Below are 6515 nucleotides of genomic sequence, written 5' to 3'. Positions count from 1 at the left end.
ATATATATATATATATATATATATATATATATATATATATATATATATATATATTTTTAATAACCATCCAAGACATGCGTGGAATAAATCGAGAATAAATTCAATTTTTCTTGGAGTTTGAAAAAAAAGTCTTTTGATTTAATTGAAGTAGTATGAAACGTCTCATCGAGTAAGATTACACTTCACCCCGTGAAATAAAAATAACCATTGAAATAATTCCCAGCAATTGATATATAAATCCAATCGGAGACTCACGATCAACGCACAGGGCCCCTGAAAGTCGCCTCGCGAAGGGGTTGCGCTGGAGGCGGAAGTGAGCACAGAGAGGGGGGATGGTTTATGCAGATGCAGAAGCTGGAGGTTGGCGCGAGGCAAACAACGGATAGCGCCGGGGTAGAGCAAGCACTGGGGGTACCTTCAACCACCAACCGAGATAGACAACACACTTGTTATATCCCCCAAACCCGTGTAACATTGTACGAAATACGAATTTAGAGAGAGACATAGATGAGGCTGAATTGCGCTTGTCATGTGTGGGCGAAAACGCATAATGCGGTCGTGGTAATGTTCATGGTCTCATCCCAGGGTAAATTTCGGGTGCAAACGGACGACGAACCTGGGGATTTTGGATTATGCAGAGTGGATGGCTTCTGGGTGGAATTTTTTTTATGGAGACCACGGGGGACAGTGTCGTGATACGAGATGTTTATCTATTTATATGTCTGATGTTCGTTTTTCTGAGTGAAATTTTTGTGAAATTTTTTTTGGAAATACTAGGGCAGAGCGGGGTAAAATTGACAGGAAAGAAAAAAATGAACAGACGAGAGAAAAAATTTGTTCTGCAGATGAATTATACACTGTTAGCCCCGGTTGCACCAAAGTGCTGTTATCCAAATAAACCCGAGGGTAAAATTTATCCTCGGGGTCAATTATAATAATGTAATTTAATAATAATTTTTCAATATTTGACCCGCAGAATCATTTTTTATTTTTTCTGTAGCTCCTTTTGAATTAACGCTGATTTAACCTTGGGATTGACTTTTATTTTTTGTTCCTGGGATCAATTTGAGATGCTCTCCCAGGTAAAATAATCCATCGAACATCCAAATTTACTTTTTTTCTTATCTCACGTTGTCGTTACCCCGAGCTGGTGCAACGGGGCCGTAGAAAATTACTCTTGAAATTGCAAAAAAAAATTTGCCATTTTTAACATCGCGAAATTTATCGTGAAATTTATCTCTATTTTGTTACTGAAAAATTAAGTAATTTCTTTGAATATTCACGGAGAAAATTATTTGGTGAATGTGAATAAAGTAGTTAGTAAAATTTAACAACTAGTTGTTGAAAAACTAGTATAGTTCGTAACGAGTGCGGAAAAGAGTTTTTTGGCTCGTGGGAGGTTTATAGCACGAGCCGAAGGCGAGTGATATAATCCCGTGAGCCAAAAAACACTTTTCCCACGAGTATCGAACGATATTTCTCATCACAATGTGTGGTAAAAGGACTTTTTCGCTTAGCGTGATAAAAAAATAATTTTCTTCATGTTGAATGAAATTATAATTTCCTGGTCCATACGCCAACGAAAATTGTTGAAAATAATAAAAATTCAGGTCATTATTTTACGGAATTCTCAATTTATTGAAAATTCAATTGCATTTAATATTCAATTTTCATAATGAGGGCTAAAATTCAAGCTGTTCTTCAAATATAAAGGATAGCTCACCATGAATAACTGAATTTTATCGAATTTTGGTGTTTACAAAAGAGAGTAAAGGAAAAAAGGAATAGAGTAAAGATATAAAAAGAGAGGGGAACATGTCCATAAAAATTAAAAATCCAAAAAAATTGCTAAATAAAGAAAAATTTCCGAAATTACTGGGGGATTATTCAACAGTGGAGTCCTTTCAGTGATGAGGAATTCCCTTAAAAAATGTCCAAATGCATTTTTTATGGAGATTTCCTCCATCTCCATGATCTCTCCATTAATATCCTCCCGTGAAACGATAATTAATGAAAATGACGTAATTATCAATAATTTATATTCGACTCGAAACATCTCGCAAATGAAATCCAGAATTCTCGAGCTTATGAATGGATGATTGTGAAATCAATTCATTGAACTCACCCAGACATATTTCTATTAATTATAAATGAAACACTCCCTGAAATACTTCAGATTTATCGTTGACTGCCATCTACTCCCATTGAAGAATCGAAACCGAATCACGAATTAGCGGTTTCCGGTGGCTTAATTATTTCGCCGTCTTCAAGTAAAAATCTAATTTCCAAGTTTTCGCAACATCAAGTGACCAATGATGTTCCAACTCGGAGAAGAGCTCGCGTTTGAGAAACACAAAAATTGATTATGACTGTGAAAAAATGATTTTCGGGGTAGAAATAAATTATTGATAATAAAACGTCTCAATCGTTCACAGGTGTATTTTTCAATCATTTGATAAATCTTCCTCAAAATCCAATTGAATTTTCTAAAGTCATTAATTATAATTTTCTGAATCATTAATTCTGTGTAATTAAAACATTTCAATTGAATTAAATATATGGATTTAGGAATTTCCACCTAAAATATTATTGCAATGAATGAAACATTTTTGAAGCTTTTTTTCCAATGAATACGAATATCCTCGAACTGTACCAATAAAATATCAAGAAATTTGCAACAATTTTTACAACGATCAACACACGCGAGCAGAATTTGCACAATCAGAGAAAAAAGCCCTTAATCTTTTAGAATTGTAATTTTTCAATAATTTGATAAATTTTCCTTAAACCCAATAGAATTTATATCGAATTCGTTAGATTATTCAATGAAATTTTTTCGTGCATGATAATCCTTCATTTGTAATAAGGGATCATTAATTTCGTGTAATCAAAACATTTCCATTGAATTAAATATATGAATTTCTAAGTAAAATATTACGGCAATGAATGAAAAAATATTGAATGAGTTGAATTTTTTTTCAAATGCATACGAATATCCTTGAATCATACCAATAAAATACCAAGGAATTTGCAAGTTTACTGAACTCATGTCTAAAACCATCAACATGAGCAGAACTTTGCACAGAGAAAAAAGGTCTTAATCTTTCAGAATTGCAATTTTTCAATAATTTGATAAATTTTCCTTAAACCCAATAGAATTTATATCGAATTCGTTAGATTACTCAATGAAATTTTTTCGTGCATGACAATTCTTCATTTGGAATAAAGGGATCATTAATTTCGTGTAATCAAAACATTTCCAGTGAATTAAATATATGAATTTCTAAGTAAAATATTACGGCAATGAATGAAAAAATATTGAATGAGTTGAATTTTTTTTTCAAATACATACGAATATCCTTGAATCATACCAATAACATACCAAAGAATTTGTAAGTTTACTGAACTCATGTCTAAAACCATCAACACACATGAGCAGAACTTTGCATAATCAGAGTTTGTTTGAAGAGGGACTAGCGCAACGGGACTAAGTTGGCGTAAGGAGGAAGCGGGTGAAATAAAGCAAAAAAAAAAGAGTAGTAGAGGAGGTTATAAGGGAAAAGAGAGGAGTTTGCCGGAGAGGAGATCGTCTTACGCGATCTCTCCGGGGTTCTATTATTAGCCAATGGTGGCTCGATAATTCCGGAAGCGAGAAAACCGGGGAATTATCGATGTGGAGAATTTCTCCACGTTGAATTCCATTTCTCGTTCTTGCAAATGATATTCAAGAACTTCTTATTTTTTTTCAAGTGGTTAAAATTAAATCGTCAGCGGCAAAAAATCTTTGTTCCAGAACGTCTGCGGGGAAATAGATACTCGGAAATTTTTCTGTTTTCACATTAAATTTCGCAGGTTTTCGTTGATTATTTATCCTCAACACTTCAGGGAAACAGATACCTTTTTGCAATTTTGTGAGGTTGCAGTGGAATTCTATTCATTTCGGTGGGACGATCGGAAGTTGCTCTATCAATATTGATTACTGGGAACAGAAATATCATGCGATTGCAGAGGAATTTCATGTTTCGCGAACAACTTTAAATTAATATTGAGTGAAGTGTTTCATGGTCCGTGGAAAATGTTGGCCTATTTGTTGATGATTTACCCTGAAAACCTGAAAATTCAGAGACTTGGCTAGAATTTTAAAGATCTTTCATTGCAGACATAAATTTATTGTGAAAATGACCTCGAAAATCTAGTAATCGTGCAGTATAGACTGTTGAAAATCGTCATAACGTGATAATTTCACTGAAATTCTGATAAATTTTGAAATTAAAAATTCACAATTTGATGGAAAAATGAGCGGAAACTTTAAAATTCAGTTCAATTATTCCATGAAAATTTAGGTAAATATAATCGCAAATTTTAATAAATTGGAAATTCAGCGGAATTTGATTCTGAATATGCATGTTTTGATTTAAAATGCGAGTAGATTGGGCAATCCTCGCGTTCCTCTTGTTTAAAAATTTGGAATTCTTTTGAATTTTTAAGAAATTACAACTCTCATGGTTCTTTCCCCTAGATAAAATTCAATGTCGCATTTCTGATAATTACTACCAAACTTTCCATGAAAATCTCAAATTTTTCTCAACTGAATGTTGGCCTCATTCCAGCATTTTGTTTATGAGAACTCTGTAGTAAACAATCCAATGATTCACGAACGAAAAAATTCCAAAGAAAAAATTATCGAGTTTGTTAAAAAATTCTAGTAGATTCCTATAAATTGTTGGCCGATTCTATTGAAAAATTTTGCAGCTGTTCTGCGCGTTTTTCTTCAATAGAAATGTTCCATAAAAAATGTACAATTTATTCTATTGACGTATTTCTTACAGAAATTCCTCGCCTCACAGTTTTCATTGTTTAATTTTTTTAACGACGAGAGAAAAAAATTGAGTGGAAAATTCTATCGAAAATGTCTCAATAGAAAAATTTATACAGAAATTCTTCTGATTTTATGTACAAGTTGGCATTTCCTATTAAAAAACTGATAGAATTTTCAATAAAAATCCCATAAAATTTCCTATAAAATTCGCTGGATTTTTTAATGAAATTTCTTCGTATCGTGCGTGTTCTACTGAAAATTAGAATATTTTTATGCAATTCCCACCTGAAATATTATAATATTTACTAGAATTACTACATTTTTAAAATTCAAAGTGAAGTTCTTCCGTTTGCTAGTTTTTTCCATGAAATTTCTTCGTGTTCTACATATTCTAGTGAACATTAGAATAATTTTGTGCAATCCCCACCTAAAATATTATGATATTTACTAGAACAACTGCATTTTTCGAATTCAAAGTGAAACTCTTCCGCTCTGTAATAAGTCTGCACTCAGTTAAACCGAGGAATGTGTTTTCAAATCATTTTCCCCCCATCTTCCCCCATTAATCCCCTCAATCCCATTCTTTTCCTCAATTCGTCTCATTCATTCCGCAGTTGATTCCCGTGGAAACCCATCACTCAGTTAAAATGAAGTCACCGATGTGCTATGAGACGTCCCAGTTCTAGAGGCCCAACCAACGGAACGAAATATTAGAATATCCCACGCGCGTAATACAATCCCCGTTCCAAAGGTAACCAAATTTAGCATTTGAGTAGCAGACGCTTTCGAGACACTTGCACGCAGGCACTAGCATTCTCATGACTCAGTTGTAATATTCTGGATTTTTTTCCCCTCCGATCCTTGTTCTGCTCTCGTCCGTTCGGTATTTATGAGGAATCGTCGTTAGAATTGAATTACCGGCCAGGATTATTCACACCCACGTGCATGAAGCACTGTCCGATGTGATTTTATTACGAAAATTTGGACAGCTGGGGGATTCTTGGGTAACAGCCATCCTATGGCACATTGTCGGTCTTCATGACTTTACGTAAATTAAAAAATAACAATACGTTTCATTTTTCTATTTTTTATTCTCATTTTGTCGAATTGTCTCATCATTTATAAGAAAATGGCGGAATTAGTTTTGAAAATTTTTCAACATTATTTTCGAAATTGATTCGTTTTAGAAACCCCCATTAGCCGCAATTATTCTATTACTTTATTTATTTGAAAAATATTAATAGATAACTATCAGTAACACTATCATTGATGGATTTATTCATTCATTTGGTTAGTTATTCATAAATTTATTCGAGCAGAACAAGGCTAATTACGAGACCAAATAATTTAAGATGACATATATGTCACTAAATTTCTGGTTAGATATAATGAATATGTAGGAGTTAAAGCAACAATTAAATTATTATTTAAAAAAATATTTCCAAGGGACAGATTTGAACAGCTGAGGGATTCTTGGGTAACAGCCATCCTATGGCACATTGTCGGTGTTCATGACTTTACGTAAATTAAAAAATAACAATACGTTTCATTTTTCTATTTTTTATTCTCATTTTGTCGAACTGTCTCATCATTTATAAGAAAATGGCGGAATTAGTTTTGAAAATTTTTCAACATTATTTTCGAAATTGATTCGTTTTAGAAACCCCCATTAGCCGCAATTATTCTATTACTTTAT

The sequence above is a fragment of the Diachasma alloeum genome, unplaced genomic scaffold (genome assembly GCF_001412515.2).
Source record: "Diachasma alloeum isolate Michigan unplaced genomic scaffold, Dall2.0 Dall_scaffold_00360, whole genome shotgun sequence".
NCBI classification, from domain to species: Eukaryota; Metazoa; Arthropoda; class Insecta; order Hymenoptera; family Braconidae; genus Diachasma; species Diachasma alloeum.
The sequence above is the reverse complement of the archived record's forward strand: the minus strand, read 5'-3'. Positions refer to the sequence as shown.